Genomic DNA, 18,175 nt, shown 5'->3' with positions numbered 1-18,175 from the left:
GTAATGTATCTGACACCATTGCCCTTACCTGTACCCTTGGCAGACATTGCTGATCGATCAGAGCACAACTTCCTGTTGACCACAGGTACAGCCACAGGACACCACCCCCGATCAATCAGAGTTACTGCTTAAGCTGGACAGGAGTAACTATCCCTGGTCTCACACTGCCTCCTCCTTTCACAGAAGTGGAGCTGAGGCCCAGAGAGGGAAGGTAACCTTCCCCGGGTCAGAGCCCCTCTTAGAGGCACAGGTGGGCTCAGAACTCCGGCCTCTGAATCTTCCAGAACCCCAGTCATTTGAATTCTTTTCTGTAGCTAGTGGGTAGTCTGTCTGTAGCCCACAGAGGCTTATTTTCAATCAGGAAATTTGGAAAAGGCAGAAAGATTTTGTCCTTAAGTCCAGAGGTGTGTCTAAGGTATGGCAGCTATGGCATGTGCCCTGGGGGCCATCTGAAGGGGGCGCCACTGAGCGGTTTCTGTGACCACTGCAGCTTCCATCACTGGCTGGGAGAGATCATTCAGCAAGTTAAAAATAATACTTTTGTATTTGAGGGCCTCCTTTTTTATGGGTCGAGGCAGACTGTGTGATCTCCCTCTGCTGAGTGTAGAAAGAGAAAAAGAGATGACCAACCACATCTTAGGCCAATTTTCATCAGTGAAAGCAAGGAAGGTACAGTTGTAATTTTCATGTAGTGCCGTAATGGGATAAGTAACAGATTACTGAGCTTGACGTATATTTTCGAGCTTATACCATGGTAAGTGTGAACCATGGTACAGTTATCTAAAAGATGGGTGTCAGATGTTTGGACAGGGACACAGGTGTAGCGGGGGGCGATAGAGGGGGTCACTTGTCCCAGGCACAAGTCCAACGGGCAACAGAAGAGGTACAGAATGACATTTTGAGGCACCACAAATATGAAAGGCCTCTGACTGAGGTAGCCAGACAGGAGAGGGGAAGGCGCTTATGCCAGCGTGTCACCACTATCAGCTTTTGTTCATCTTGAAGTTGGGCAGGGGGCGCAACTTAGAGATTGCCTGGGCACTTGTTACCCTCACTGTGTCTCAGCAGGGGGCAACTTCAGTGCTTGCCGTAGGCACTGTTTTCCGTAGATATACCTCGGCTTAAGACACAGCGTATGATTCTGTTTGGTAATCAGCCTGTTAGGAGAGAAATCACTTATCTTCCAGGGAACAGCTTCCCCCAGGCCCCCCAGGCCTCAATGCTGCCCCTAACCACAAAACAGCTGGGCTGGTGGGCCTGACACATGAGGACCTTCCAGAAATACAGCATGCATGTATGCATGTGAGCAGTGGTGGGTGGGGGAGCGGGGAGGGCCGCTCCTTACTTGAGACTGTTGGTGAAAGTGCTTCCATGTGGCCGTCCACGACATCAGGGGATGTTGCACATTCCAGGTGCTGTTGAGTCAGCTCCAACTCAGGGCGACCCTGTGTGTGTCAAAGTAGAACTGTGCTCCATAGGGTTTTCAATGCCTGATTTTTCAGAAGTAGATCGCCAGGCGTTTCTTCCAAGGCGCCTCTGGGACCTTGAACCTCCAACCTTTCAGTTAGCAGCTGAGCACGTTAACCATTTCATTTGTATTACCAGAGGACTCTATGTTGCATATAAACAAACAAACAAAAAAACCCTGTTGCCATTGAGTCGATTCGTGACTCATAGCAACCCTATAGGACAGAAAAGAACCGCCCCATAGGGTTTCCAAGGCTGTAATCCTTACGGAAGCAGACAGCCCCATCTTTCTCCCACTGGAGCGGCTGGTGGGTTCGAACCACCAACCTTTTGGTTAGCAGCTGAGTGCCTAACCACTGCACCATCAGGGCTCCTTATGTTGTATATATACAGGGGAGGAAAAGAAAACTGAACTTCAGTTGCTCTTGGAGTTCTTTCCTCTGTGGAAGGCTTTAAAATCAAGTTCAAACCCAGATAAAATCCTCTAGGGTCCTAGTTGACCACCAGCTCTACTCCTGAGCTCTGGAAATGTCCCTAATAACCAGTTGGTGGGCTGAGAGTACCTTCCTCCTTCTGCCTTTTCCTTTCCTTTCCCCTCTGCCTTCCCCATGCTCCTACACCCTGCCCAATAACATCTCCCCCGTACTAGGAGCCAAGGAGAAAGTCACACAATAGTGGAGATGAAAAATAGCTGCCTTGTATTTAGCCTAAATTAGCTCCAAAGAACAGCTCCCTCCCTCCATTGAATGGGCAGCCATTGTTTATGCCAACGTGCTATTTGCATCGTGCCTCCTTAGGTTTGGAAGTCTAATGATTAAAAACAAATCTAAGTTTTTCTTTTCCACCACTTAAAAAAAAAAACCAGCTTAGCTAGTTCATCTAGTTTAAAAATACCCTGACCTCCAGCGCTAGAGTGAGAATTTTAGCAAAGCTGGTCCTAGGATATCATGGCAGACCGTCAAGGCAGACAATAGCCTTTTCCCAGGGGTGGGCGAGAGGATGGCCCAGAGGAAGGGGGGCCTTTGTGTCCTCACACAGATGTCGGTGTTCCGGGTTGGTGCAGAGTTCCGTGGGCTTGTTTCTTCATCCGTCATTCACTTGATAGGTCTTTATTGAGCATCTACTCCATGTTATTGCTGTGAGTTGCCGTGGACTCAGCCCCTGAATCATGGTGACCCCATCCACAAGGAAAACAAAAGACTGCCCCCTCTTGTGCCATCCCCATGATCAGCTGTGAATTGGATTGTGATCCATAGGGTTTTCACTGGCTGCTTTTTGGAATTAGATAACCAGGCCTTTCTTCCTAAGTCATTTTAGTTTAGAAGCTCCACTGAAACCTTTTCCGCATCATAGCAACACGCAAGTCTCCACTGACAGACTGTGCCTTGGCTGGGAATCAAACCTGGGTCTCCCGCGTGGAAGGCGAGAATTCTGCCACTGAACCAACAGTGTCCCCTCACTGCGTGTTGGACCTTGGGCATTCATTGATGAGCAAAACAGAGCCTTGCCTCCTCCATGCTGAAGCTTAGAGCCTAGCGGGGAAGACAGATAAGACACATGCAAACAACAAATACATACATTTACAACTTGTATAGGACTAAGGAAGAAAAACTTAACGGGGGTAATAACATGGGAGGAATCTATTGTGGATGGGCCATTGACATGTCTGAGACCTAAAGGAAGAGAAGGAGGGAGGGCCTGTCAGCCTGAGCCAGAGTTTCTCAGCCTCAGCACTGCTGGCACCTGGGGCTGGATAATTCTTTGTTGTGGGGGCTGGCCCTGTGCATTGTAGGATGTTTAGCAGCATCCCTGGGCTCTACCCAGTGGATGCCAGCAGCACCTCTTCCCAGTTGTGACAACCACAAATGTCTCCAGACATTGCCAAATGGCCGCTGGGAAGCAAACCTTTCCCCAGTTGAGATCCACTGTTAGAGACAGAGGAGGCTGCAAAGGCAAAGACCCCAAGTGAGGCCGAGTTTGGAGAGGTGAAGGAGCAGCAAGAAGGCCACAGCAGAAGGGCTGGAAGGACAGTAGGTGAGCTGGACTGAGGGAGGGAGGGGTGGCCAGGTGGAGGGGGGGGGGTCTCATAGACTGAAGGCAGGAGGAGGGTGTTTTCTTCCACAGCTGGTGGAAGGCATTAGAAGGTTTTCAGGAGTACAGTGCCCCCCATCTGATTTTCACTGATTTTGGCCAAGAGATGGGCATGGGGTCATATGTGAGCTGCCCCCCCCCCCGCCCCCCGCCAAACCGGTCGCACTGCAGGGCTCAAAGCCAGCGTCCTACCATCTGCAGCTTTTCATGGGTACAAAAGGAAATCAGACAGGATAGAAGTTCAAGGAAGGGCTCTTTGAGCAAACATAGCAGGGAAATAGGTTGGAAAAGCAATACTCAGCATCTTCAGTGACTTTAAGGCTGTCTGGGTTACCTAATGCTGCTGTAACAGAAATATCACAAGTGGGTGGCTTTCACAAACAAATTTATTTTCTCACAGTTTAGGAGGCTCAAAGTCCAAATTCAGAGCGCTGGCTCTAGGGGAAGGCTCTCTGTCTGCTCTGGGGGAAGGTCCTTGTCTCTTCTGAGCTTCTGGTCCTAGGTGATCTTCATGTGGCTTAGCATCTTTCTTCCCCCATCTCTGTCCTGCTTGCTTGTTTCATCTCTTTTATATCTCAGAAGAGATTGACTCAAGACACAGTTTACACTAATCCTGCCTCATTAACATAACAGAGATAACCTATTCCCAAATGGGATTATAACCACAGGCAGAGAGGTTAGGATTTACAACATGCATGTTTGGGGAACACAGTTCAATCCATAACAAAGGCTATCTAGGCAAGGAGAATGTTGACTTGCCCTTTTCCACTTCCATGGACAAGATGAAGCAATAAAATAGATGGGCCGGACAAGACCCATCCCCCGCAGCGGGCTTAGAGATGGACACAGGCGATCAGTGTGGATAAGCTCTGTAGGTCTGTCTGTCCCACCCCTAATTCAGACCCCTGGGAGTCTCAGCAGTCCCAGGGCATGGAGGGGGCAAGGGGGTGAGTCAGCACTGCACAGAACTGGGCCTTGGGAAGTTGCTTTAGGAACTTGGGGCACATTGCCAAGCACCTTCCAAGAAGGAAACTGAGTGGGCTAGGGCCCCGTCCCCTTGTGGGGCCCATCTTTCCCCCCACCCCAGCCCTGCCCGGCTTGGGGCAGTGGCAGTTTAGGAATGTCTTGGACAATTAATGCAATGCATTGGTCCTCTGAGATTCTAGCCATTTTCCTTGGGTTTATTTTTCTACCTGTTTTGCAAAAAAATAATATAAAATGGCTACACACGAACTGATACAAGTTCAAGTAACTGCTATGTAGCTACAGTGTAGACACCAAAGTATTCTAACGCACTTCTCCTGCCCTGCTCCACGGCGGACACCGAGGGCTGCTCAGCCTCTCACGGTTCCTGGGCAGCAACTGGGCACCCCCTGGCTGGACTGGGCATTCAGGGAGGGGCCCAGCCAGTGCAGGCTGCCTTCAGTCCAGGCCTGGGGACAAATGTGAGATGCAGAAAGTCGCTCCTTGGCCCCTCCACCTCCTTGGTCAGTAGTTTTTTCCCACCTGAGGACCCCCCTGCTCACTCTTCTAGGAAATGCCCTAATCCACATCCTAACCTTACTGTCAGGAGTAAATCCTCCTGAAACCCCAAGCCTTCAGACCCAAAGGCTGGAAGCCCAAATGGTGGAATTTCAGGCAGTGTCAGCCAGCTGGGAAGCCTTCCTCCCCAGGTTCTCCCCACAGCTATCCCGGAGTCCACAGGCATTGCTTCCATGCCGTGGCCCTCTAGTACCACTGTAGCTCCTGCTTTTCAGCCCATTGAGGGACCTAAAATGCTTCCAGTTGAGTAGCTGAAGGATTCTCAGAGAATCTTCCCCATATTTCAAAAGCTGCATCCCAGCCACACTCACTACACCCTCAGCAGAGCCCAGCATCTGGCAACCCGTATCCCTTCATTCCTCAAGACTTCATTTCATCCACTCAGTCAATAAATAGTTATTGAGTGCCTCCTGAGCTTCTGGACAAATGGGAAAAAAAGCCCCTGACGTCAAGGGTACCGGAAGTCCAGTGGAGCAAATAGATGAGTTCTGATAGGGATCCTGAGCCCCAACAAGACAACCCAGACAAGGGCCCTCAAGGAAGGCTTCTCGGAGGAGGGAATTTCTGAACCTTGTCTTGAGAGATGAGTGGAATGGGAGTGGGAGGCAGGGAACAGTGTTCCAGGTGGAAGGAACAGCCCATACACAGACTGTGAGACAAGATAATGGTTTATTGGAGTAATTCCAGGTGGCTAAAAGCTTGCCCCAGGGCACTTGCCTGCCTGCCTTTGCTTTCCCTCAAGCCTTGCAGTGGGCCCTGGGAGACTCCATCCCCGAGCAGAGGTGCCCTAGCTCAGACACGGAGACTTTGACTTCTCACCCTGCCATGCCTTGGTCCGTGCTGTTGGCTTTGGTGTCCTGGGGAGGAAGGTGTCCCAGGAGGGTGTGTGCTTGCTGGAGGTAAGCTGTGCTTAGACCCCCTGTCTTGGCAGGGGTGACTCTCCCTGCAGGTGTCTGCGGCCCTGTGGTCTCTCTCTCTGCTGCCTCAACAGGATGGAGGCCATGACCCTCTGTTGCTTAGTGCCCCTGCATGGGGTTCTTCAGACCATGGCCACCTCTGCTACAGGTGGGTTGGCCATCAGCCCTTTCTTCTAGAAAACTTTCCTTCTCTTCCGTGGCTTCTACTTCTCTAACCCTCTACCACCTCTTGTGACTTGTGTATCTCTGATCTCTCCAGAACCCACATATCTGTCCTGCCACAGCAGGAACTCTGTCTCAGCAGTCTCACCATGGCCTCTTTCCTGGAGAGTTTTGTCACTTTATGCGTAGGCCACGGGAGTCTTGAGGTCAAGGACATGCATGAACGTGGAAATTTATTGATGGAAAGACTCTAACTAAGCTTCTCTAACTAAATATTACAGCTGTAACGGGCAAAATGTTGGTTAATTATAAAAGTAGTTGAAGAAGACCTAGGGATCAGAGTGGGCCACAAGCCAAGTCTGTAGTGCAGCCTGAAGCATGGGTGGAATGGAATGTCCTACTATCCCTATAAATACGTGTCAGGGCTTGAAGGCTAGGAAGCATGGTACGTTCTGCTGACTGTAGGACTCCCAGGGTGGGTGTGGTTGCTGTAAATTAGTGGGGCTGGTTCAGTTTGATTCAACTTGCATTTCTCAAGCTCCTCACTGTGATGGGTGATTCCTCAGTGTCAGCAGTTCCGCCAGAGTATTTTTGGATTGCCTTGGCTTCATGGAGCCCGCTAGCACTTAGTGTATGCCTAACTCACGAGGTCTTTGGAGGGAGTGAATGAAATAGTGAATGTCAGTAGCATCACAAAAAACCTGGTACACAGCAGGTGCTCAGTAAATGCGGCATCTCCATCACCTAATTGAAATGTCCCTCAGAATCCCACTCTAGATGTTCTGGAACAACAGGGTGTTAGAATGAAGAGGCGGTGGATGTTATCCATTTTCTTAGGTGCTGGTGCCCTGAGGGACACAAGAGTGGATGCCCAAGTCTCATCAGGATCCCCCATAGCTACTGTGGGGGGGGTCAGTATCCATAAAAGAGCTGGGAAGCCACTGGCAAGATCAGTCCCCTAAGACCCTCTTGGAGGCAAGACATCTTCAGGCCCCAAGGCTGAAGCCAAGGGGTTTTACTGGGGCAGAAAAGACTGGTCCCACCAGGTGAGCCCCTTTGCCCAAGAACATCCCAAACTCAGTGGTCCATAGCTCCAGCACTAGTTTCTCCCCAAGCTTTGACCTTGCACTGGAGTCCACTCTGCACACTAGTTGCATGATTCGTTCGGTTGATCAACTCTTGAAGTTATTGACCTTAGGAAAACTCAACTGTAAAAAGGCTTTCTCTGTAAATGATGCTGTTATCTTTTTCTATACACAAAGTATATATACCTATAAATATTATACATATATATATATTATTTAAAGACTAATCCTTGTACAGATCAACAGGACCGATGACCCGTGTTGCTTTCTCCATGTCTGTTTGTGCTGACTGTTGCAGAATGAGTCGATGTAAGAAGTTGGCTTCATGTTTTTCTTTGGGGGCCACTCCTTTCCCTTTCTATGTCTGTCTTGGTCTCTGTCTCTATTTCTTTCTCACTCGTTGCCAACATCTCATTGTTGGGAAAGAGCAGTCGATGCAGATGCCATCCAGGAAAGGAAGACCAGATGGATGGAGGATCCACTGTGTATATTTGTACAGAACCATTTATAAAGTTTTCTACACTTCTCAACAAAGTATTTCTAACTTGGGCTGTTGGACAGGTTGTGAGCCTCTGAGCTGGCAAGCCTCTCGTTTCTTGTGTTTAGTGCAACGTTTAGTGAGAATACAATGTCTGAATTATTTATGCCAATAAAGAATTTGAGAATTACTGCATCGCACTGCTGCCAAAATGGGTCTGAATTCTGTTGTTGTCTGTCGAGCCAAAGGAATCTCGAGATGTGGCATTGGCCAATGTATCAGTCAGCTATTGCCACAAGAGTGGTGCATAACAAAACTCCCCAAACTCTGTGGCTTGCGACAACAAGCATTTATCTTATGCTCCTGGGACTGTAGGATGGGCTTCACTGAGAGCCTCCTCTTTAGGCTTCATATTGGGTTCAAGTCTGCTGTACATGTTTTCTCACGTCTCCAGAACAGAAGAAGCTTGTTCTATCATCTCTCAGCAGCACTGTCCCCAGGAAGGGAGCTGGCAGTTCCAGTTGGGGTTGCTCTCTAGCTTGTTTCACATCTTTCAGTTCCTTCTGCTATTGAATGAGTTGAAGACCCTCTGCCTCACTGGCGGTTTTCCAGATCAGATGAGATCTAATTTCATCAAAGCACTTTGTAAAGTTGGCTCTAAAAATCCAAGGTTCTTAGGAGCCCCCATGCTGTGTGTACACTCAAGAAAGAATGAGCTTTGATTCTTGCCTTGGGTTGGGCCAGCTAATCCATTCCTCTGCCCTCAGTTTCCTCATCTGTAAAATGGAACTGGGCAGTGAAAAGATCAGTAATTGCCAGGGGACAGTTCCCTGGACCATGCTCTTCGGATGACAGATCACAGAACATAATACCCAAGCCGACCTGCACAAGCACATTCAAGCCATCGTCTTAAACTGTGTACACTAACATTCCATTGGCCAAAATAAGTCACAGGCCCAGACTTTCAAAGAGACAGGGATTTAAGCTCCCACCAAAATGGGAGGTTGTCTTAGGCTAGGTTCGCTAGAGTAGCAAATCCAGTGAAGCACGTACATATGTACGTACGTAGAGGGAGAGAGAGAGATTTATCTCAAGGAAATGGATCACACGGTTGTAGAGGCTGGCAAGTCCCAAGTCCGTGGGTCAGGCCTCAGGCTTCTCCTGACTCACATAGCTGCAGGGCCTGACCAACCCCAGATTGGCAGGTCAGATGGCAGGCTGCTAGCTCACAGCCTGCAGAGACTAACGAATCCCAAGATTGGCAGGTAAGCTACTAGCTCAAGTTCCAAGGGCCAGAGGTCAGATGATGACGAGCAGGATGCAGGATCCAGAGCAAGAGCCTTGCTGGAACATCCATTTATATACTGAAGGTAGGACATACTCACAAAGAAACTCCCTCTCTGCTGATTGGCTGTTCATACAGATTTCATCATGGAGTTGATTATATCACTACATAACTGCCAAATTACATCCTAACTGCCAAACTGCTGAGAGTCATGGCCCAGCCAAGTTGACACACAACCTTAACCATCACAGAGGGGGAGAGAAGGAAATGTTTGCTGACCCAAACCAAACCAACCCCATTGCTGTCGAGTCAATTCCAACTCATAGCAACCCTGTAGGGCAGGGTAGAACTGCCCCATAGGGTTTGCAAGGCTGTGAATCTTTGCGGAAGCAGACTGCAACATCTTTCTCCCACAGAGCATGTGGTGGGTTTGAACTGCTGACTTTTTGGTTAGCAGCTGAGTGCTTTAACCACTGCAGCACCAGGGCTCCTTGTTTGTTGATAAGTAATCCAAATTATCACAGCCTGGCTGAGTATTCTTCCATCTGGCCAGCCATAAATGAGTGTTCGCCTTAGGGATGAATATGGTGTGAAAACATAAACACACACATGTATGTGCACACACATGTACACACACGTACACACACACGTACACATACACACAAATGTGGCTTGCACGTATTGCACATATTGAACTCTTGCTCTGTGCCTAGTCCAGAAAATACTTAGCCTTGTCTTGTTAATCGCCACAACCACCCAATTCCATTTTTTTAATAGACCTTATTTTTTGGGTTTACAGAAAAATTGCGCAAAAGGTTACAGAGAGTTCCCATATACCCCCTCTCCCTCTGCACACAGTTTCTCACATCAGTGTGGTACATTTGTTACAACTGATGAACCAATGTGGACACTGTAATGGATTGAATTGTGTCCCGCCAAAATATGTGTATCAATTCGGCTAGGTCATGATTCCCAGTATCCTACCATTGTCTACCATTTTGTCATCTGATGTGATTTCCCTATGTGTTGTAAATCCTACCACTATGGTGTTAATGAGATGGATTAGAGACAGTAATATTGATGAGATCGACAATATTTGATAGTGTCTTAAGCCAATCTCTTTTTGAAATATAAAAGAGAGAAGTGAGCAGAGAGACATGGGGACCTCATACCACTAAGAAAGTAGCATCGGGAGCAGAGCTCATCCTTTGGATCCAGGTTTCCTGCGCGGAGACGCTCCTAGTCCAGGGGAAGAATGATGACAAGGACCTCCCTTCAGAGCTGACAGAGAGAAAGCCTTCCTCTGGACCTGATGCCCTGAATTTGGACTTGTAGCCTCATAGACTATGAGAGAATAAATTTCTCCTTGTTAAAGCCATCCACTTGTGGTATTTCTGTTCTAGCAACACTAGATGACTAAGACAAACACATTATTATTAACTAAAGTCCATAGTTTACACTAGGGCTATGCAGTCCTATGGGTTTTGACAAATGCGTGTCGTAGATCCACCTTTACAGTATCCTGCAGAATAGCTTCACTGCTCTAAAAATGACTTATGCTTCACCTGCACCTCTCTCCCTCCTTCCCCTGCCCCTCCCAACTACTGATCTTTTCACTGCCCGGTTCCATTTTACAGATGAGGAGACTGAGGGCAGAGGAATGCAGTAGCTGTCCCAACCCAAGGCAAGAATCAAATCTCATTCTCTCTTGAGTATAGACGCAGCATGGTGGGCTCCTAAGAACCTTGGATTTTTAGAGCCGACTTTATTGTTTGCTAGAGCCCTGGTGGCACAACGGTTAAGAGCTATAGCTGCTAACCAAAGGGTCGTTAGTTAGAATCCACTAGCCACTCCTTGGAAACCCCATGAGGCAGCTCTGCTCCGTCCTACAGGGTGGCTATGATTTGGAATCAACTTGACGGCAACAGGTTTGGTTTTTGTTGTTGCTTGCTGCCGTTGGGTCAGCCCCCAACTCATGATGACCCCACGCACAATAGGATCAGACCATTGTGATCCGTAGGGTTTTCATTGGCTGATTTTTAGGAATAGGTCACCAGGCCTTTCTTCCTAGTCCATCCTAGTCTGGAAACTCCACTGAAACCTATTTCATAATGACAGCATGTAAGCCTCCATGGACAGATGGGAGGTAGCTGCACACGAGGTGTATTGGCCGGGAAATGAACCCAGTTCTCCCACATGGAAGATGAGGGTCCTACCACTGGACAAAATGCTTTTATGAAACAAGATCTCATCTGACCTGGAAAACCAGCTAGTGAGGCAGAGGATCTTCAACTCATTCAACAGCAGAAGGAACTGAAAGATGGGGAAACAAGCTAGAAAGCAACCCCAACCAGAACTGCCTGCTCCCTCCCTGGAGACCATGCTGCTGAGAGATGGAATAACCAGTCTCATCTGTTCTGGAAAGTTCTTCCCAGGAGCCCACTCCAGGAACAAGAGCCTCTTGACAGAACTGGAGTCGAATTCTCGCTCTACTATGTGCAGGTTGTGTGGCATTGGGAAGGTCGCCTAGCTTCTCTAAGCCTCCATTTCCTCATCTATAAAATGGGCATAAATGCTGGACAGGTTTCAGCAGAGCTTCTAGACTAAGACAGACTAAGAAGAAAGCCTTGGCAAATCTACTTTTGAAAATTAGCCAGTGAAAACCCTATGGATCACAACAGAATATTATCCAATATAGTGTTGGAAGATTAGCCTCTTAGACTGGAAGGCAGTCAAAATCCACAGCAGCCCCAACAGTGGACTTGAGCACACCAACAATTGTGGAGATGATGAAGACCGGGCAACATTTTGTTCTGTTGTACATGGGTCTCCATGAGTTGGAGCTGACTCGGCTGCAGCTCACAATTATATCTCTAGTATCTACCTCCTACTGTTGTGATGATTAAATGAACTAATATAAGTACTTAGGGCAGAGTCCAGGCCCTAGTAAAGGCTCTACAGATGTTAGCTGCTAGTATTAAAATTTTATTCCTAGTGTGGCTGAAAAACAAACTCCGCTCAAGGGGCATTGCGTACCCCACAATTCTCGATCTCTGATGGCCGAGAGATGACCCAGGCCCTGGCCCACCCCTAGTATGTTTCACTTAGTCCTGGAACATTCTCTTACTGGAACTGGCATCTAACACTCCAAACTCATCAACCAACTTTCACAAACACGGTTTCTTTTCCCACTCACCACAACTCGTTTGGGTAAGGGGTATGGGTGGCCCCATCTTACAAATGGAAAAACGAAGGCTCCAAGAAGGAAATGACTTCTGCAGGACCTGAATTTCAGCCCTGAGCTCTGCCACTTAGAAACAGCCGTGTGACCTAGCTGGGTAGGGATGTCAGCCCTCAGAGCTTCAGTGTTTTTACTTCATAGAACTGTGGTCAGGAGTAAAAGCAGGTAAACACTAACACAGTTCCTGGTAAAAGCAACCAATAAACCTTAGCTGTTTCAAGTCCGGAGCTGACAGTTAGCTCTGGGACAATGTTGACAGTCCCTTCTGTTGCCGAGTGAGTTGAATATACCCATGCCAAAACCTTCCATCCCCATAGCTCCTGTTTAAAGCAGAGGAATCTTCCCTGGAGCCTGGAATGAATTGATTGTACCGGTTCTGGCTTGTGGTCCTCTACGGCCACGGGGCCACCATCAATCAGGCACAGCCGGTGTAGAGCTGAGTGAGGGAGGCCTTGCAAGTCATCGGAACTGAACGGCTCATTAACTTCCACGTACAGGCTGTGGGGGAAGTGCCTGGGAGCCAGAGACCCAGGCACAGATAAGGTGGCCCAGCTCCCCAGGAAGCAAAAACAAGGCCTCTTAGACCTTCCAGCCCCTGGACTCCTCCTCATCTTTGCTCAGATGTGAGACCCTCCACAGCCCACCCATCAGCCCGTTCCTAGGTCCAGGGCTAAGTTCCTTACATTTGTCATCTTGTTTAATCTTCACCGTAGCCCTTTGAAGCCAATATTTTATTGTTCCCCTTATACAGGTGAAACAATCAAGGCTCAGACAGGTTGAGAGACTTGCCCAAAGTCTCACAGTGTTGAGCATGGAGCCAGGATCCAAACCTAGACACTTTGAATCTAGAGCCCACACTCTGAACCACTTGCTGGGCTGCCTCCAGAGAAGACGGGTAATGATTCACATGATTGCAATGAATCCTTGGTTCTCAACCAGGGGAAATGTCACTCCCCCAAGGGACATTTGGAGGTGACTAGGATGAAAGGCCTGGCAATCTGCTTCTGAAAGGTCGCAGCCATGAAAACCCTATGGAGCACAGTTCTATTCTGATGCACATGGCGTCATTGTGAGTCAGAATCGACTTGATGGTAACTGGTTTGACTGGAGACGTTTTGTTTGTCCCAGCTGATGGGGTGGTACTAATGGCATCCAGTGGGTGGAGGCCAGGGATGCTGCTAAACACCCTACAGTACACAGGATAGGCCCCACAACAAGGAGTTATTCAGCCCAAAATGTTACCAGTTCCCAAGTGGAGAAACCCTGCTCTGAATTTGGGTAAGTACAGGGCATGAGAGGGGAGAGTGCAGGCCTGGTTTATGGGGCGAACAGTAAGGAAAGCTTTCATGGAAGAGGAAGGATCATGCTGGGAAAGCAGTATCAGCTACTCTTATCTCACAGACGTAGCAAGAGAAGTTACAGGAGTCGCTAAGACAGACTCAGGCTCAAATAATCGTTCCTCAGCGATGTGGCAGGCATAACACCACGGATGCCACCAATCATGATTTAATCACCATTCATTCAAACGTGGCCTTCCTTCCTGACAGCCCTGGGAGTTAGGAAATATCACCCCATTTTGGAGCTGAAGAAACTGGGGCTCAGAAAGAGGTAAGGCTATGTCATGGATTGAATTGTGTCCCCCTGAAATAACTATCAACGTAGTTGGTCCATGATTCTCAGTATTGTGTGATTGTCCACCATTTTACATGATTTTCCTATATGTTGTAAATCCTATTACCATGATGTAATAAGATGGATTAGTGGCAGTTATATTGACGACGTCTACAAGATTAGGTAGTGTCTTAAGCCAATCTCTTTTGAGATATAAAAGAGAGAAGTGAGCAGAGAGACAGGGAAACCTCATACTGCCAAGAAAGGAGTAGATCACGTCCTTTAGACTGGGGGTTCCTGGGCTGAGTTGCTCCCAGACCAAGGGAAGACTGCTGAAGAGGACCTTCCTCCAGACCCGACAGAGAAAGAAAGCATCCCCCAGGAGCTAGTGCCCTGAATTCGGACTGCTAGCTTACTGGACTGTGAGAAAATAATCTTCTCTTTGTTAAAGCCACGCACTTGTGGTATTTCTGTTATAGCAGCACTAGATGACTAAGACAGGCTAGCAAGGGGCAGAGCTGGGATCTGAACCTGGGTCTTCTATCATTCGCCCAGCTATGCTTTCAGAATGACAAGCAAAAGGCACTAACCTCAGGGAGTCTGCCACCCCAAAGCAGCTCTGCCTCAGCCAGGAGCATCTTGTACGCACAGGCAGTAACCACCGGATTTGGGTCTGAGTCCCAGACTTAAACCACTTAGCACTGCGTGACCGCAGGCAAATCACTTTGCCTCTTGGAGCCTCCTGTAAAACAGAGATCATAACACTGCTTATTTCATAAAACGGTTGTGAACATCCACAGGCTTGACCAAAAATACTTATCATCTTCCACACAGAGTAAGCCCTCGATGCTGGCTTTAGGTCAGGACATTCTGAGAAGGAGGCCTTGGACTTGGATGGGGGACATTCGTTGAGGGCCTGAAATGCCAACTAGGGTTTGGGGCCCTGACCTAAAGGCAGCAGCAGTTCTGAGGTCACCTGTCGGTTGTCAGACACATGGGTCCCACAAGGGCTAAGGCATCTCTCCCTCACCGATCCTAATCCTCGATTCCTGAAGTGAGCTCTGGGTCAAACTGGCCTTTGGGCCTTTCCTCCGTCTTCCAAGAGACTGGGAGGTCCAGGCAGAGCCGTGTCGGGGGAGGCAGGTGTGGCCTATGCAGGTGACTGGGGCTCCAGGGACAGGTGGGATTGAGCAAAGGAGGGACTCTCGCCTTGGCTCAGCCCTTCTCATAAGCTGACAGGTTTCAGAGGTGGCCTGGAGGCCTCTGACACCGAGGACTGGCTGCAGCCAGGGGACTTGACTGCCCCCCACCTTCAAGCCCCTGCCCTGCCTCCTGGGAGATGGCCTCCACAGGCCCTCTCTCTCTCTCTTTCTCTTTCTCTCTCACACACACACACACACTCTAACACACTCACACACTCTGTCACCTACAAGCACACACCTGAACCCACACTCACTGCAAGCACACACCTGTACCCACACTTACCCACTTTCAGAACATGCAAATTCCTAGTCTCCCCTCCACACACCCATGCACACCCTGACCCTCACAAACTCTCGCTCATCCCCCCTCCCTCACCTACAAGCCTGACACCACCTCTTGCCACCCTTCCCTCTGGTCAGAGCTGGGTACCTGCATGCCTTGCTTGACATTTGCATTTGTGTTTCTGAAATCTGCCTGCAGGTAACTGTTTCCCTGAACAATCTGGATTTTTGCTCCTGGGGGTGGGTTGCTGGTTCCTGGCCTGCAGGCAGGCTGGGACTCAGCTGGGTCCAGCTCTACCCCATGATATAAATACAGAGTCCCTGCCCTTCCAAGACTCTAAATTACCACGGCACTTGACAACTGGGTCATTGTTTCCCTGGCACCATTTATAACTCAGGAGGCTCCCCTGGGGATTCATGCACATTTGAAATGCCATCTTAGCTGCTAACGAGCCAAACAAGGAAAAACACGCTTGTGGGCCCAAATTCAGCAACTTCAGCCAGTGCCTGGAATTGTTCTGAAGTACGTTTGAGGGAAGTTAGTAAGTGTGGTCAAAAAGCATAGTACAGTGGTCAAAATCAGTGAAGCACTAGATGAAACTAAGCTAAGCAGGTTTCTTTGTTGCAGGACTTATCAGAGACTTTAATATGCTCACATGCATTGTAAGTCTCTCAGAGGGGGCTAGACTACATAAGGTTCTCAACTTGTTTGGCCCCTGAGCCCTTTGTTCACAGTATCTTAGAGAATTCATGTTCCACGGAATACTTTGTGAAACAGTGCTCTCAGCCATGGAAAAGAATCAAAGTATATTCTTGGGCTCTTTACAGACTGTGAAGCCTAATGGTCCAAGTTTGCTGGAGAGGGGGAAAAAAAAAACTTTAGGAGAATTTATATATTGTCACCAACTTTTTGTTTTGCCACGTAAGATTATCAAAAACAAAAAGTAAAATCCTTTCAACTTGCTATCATTCTATAAAAGATTGGCTATCCATCACCATCCACCAGCCACCTGTCAGTTTGTCATACCGTGGTGGCTTGCATGTTGCTATGATGCTAGAAGTTATGCCTCTGATATTTCAAATACCGGTAGGGTCTCCCATGGTGGACAGGTTTAGAGGAGCCTCCAAACTAATATAGACTAGGAAGAAAGTCCTGGCAATCTGCTTCCAAAATGAGCCAATGAAAACAATGGCATATTGTCTGCTACAGTGCTGGAAGACAAGCTCCCTGGGTTGGAAGACACTCAAAACACACAGTGGCTGCAACAATGGCCTCAAGCACATCAACAATCACAAAGATGGCGCAGGACTGGGCAGCATTGTGTTCTGTTGTACCCGGGGTCACCATGAGTCAGAGCCAACTTGATGACAACTAACAACAATGACAATTATTGTTGTCATTGGAATCTATGTGTCTTGGGAGTTTATAGCAGCTCCGTTCCCCACTCTGCCAGGACTTGCTCCCAAAGGAGAGCATGGGGCGTGAAATTCTAGGCTCCAGTCCCCTCTAGAGAGGGACTCCTTCCCCTCTGACTTTACATTCCAAAAGAAGGGCGCTTCAGACGCCTCCAGCAAAACATCTGAGGGTTTTGATTTATTTGATCTTTTTTTCTCTCTTTTTTAACAGCATCTGGTTCCATACCAGCTGCCTGACTGTGGGATGAGGCTTGGAGGGCAGAAGGCCAGCTATTTTCTAGAGCTTAGTTCCGGGCCATCCTGGGTTTTTGTTCTTTGTGACATTTTCCAGCCCCAATGAGATGTTTTTCTTTAAAGGGAAATCAGATGCCACTTAAAGCAGAAGGCTAGAAGTTCTTCAAGAAACAGGAAGTTGCTAGCACCACCCCAACAAAAAGGCAGACATGAAGCATAGCTGAGTGATGTCCCCTACAAACTGAACCAGGGGAATAGGGGACAGACTGCCCAGCATCACCAGCTGAAGCCCAGATTAGTGACTGCTTTTCTGGGTTTAAGGCTGATTTAGGAGTCCCTGGGTGGCACAGTGATTAAGCGCTCTGCTACTAACCGGAAGGTCAGTGGTTCGAACCGCTGTGCAAGAGAAAGATGTGGCAGTTTGCTTCCATAAAGATTACAGTCTTGGAAACCCTATGGGGCAGTTCTACTCTGTCCTACAGGGTCACTAGGAGTTGGAATCGACTAGAAGGCAAAGGGTTTTAATGGGGTGGTGCAGAGTTTGCACTTGGCTACTAACCTAAAGGTTGACGGTTCGGGCCCACCCAGCCGCACCAGGGAACAAAGGCATGGTGACCTGCTTCCGTAAAGATTACAGTAAAAACAAAACAAAAACCTATGGAGCCATTTTACTGTGTAACGCACTGGGTTCCATGAGTCAGCATCGACTCGACAGCAATGGGTTTGTTTTCAGGGGAGAGGTGGAAACAGTCACTGAGCTTGGCTACTAACCAAAGGCCTGGCAATCTACTCTCAAGAAAGCAGCCATTGAAAACCCTTTGGACCACAATTCTACTCTGATACACATGAGTCCAAGTTGAAGCAACAGTAACTGTTGTTGTTGTTGTTGTTGTTGTTAGATGCCGTCAGTTGGTTCTGACTCGTAGCGACTCTATGTACAACAGAACAAAACACTTCCTGGTCCTGTGCCATCCTCACAATTGTTGTTATGCTTGAGTCCATTGTTGCAGCCACTGTGTCGATCCATCTAGCTGAGGGTCTTCCTCTTTTTCTCTGACCCTCTTCCAACCAAGCATGATGTCCTTCTCCAGGGACTGGTCCCTCCTGCTAACATGTCCAAGGTATGTGAGATGAAGTCTCATCATCTTTGCTTCTAATGAGC

Source organism: Elephas maximus, chromosome 22 (genome assembly GCF_024166365.1).
Source record: "Elephas maximus indicus isolate mEleMax1 chromosome 22, mEleMax1 primary haplotype, whole genome shotgun sequence".
NCBI classification, from domain to species: domain Eukaryota; kingdom Metazoa; phylum Chordata; class Mammalia; order Proboscidea; family Elephantidae; genus Elephas; species Elephas maximus.
The sequence above is the reverse complement of the archived record's forward strand: the minus strand, read 5'-3'. Positions refer to the sequence as shown.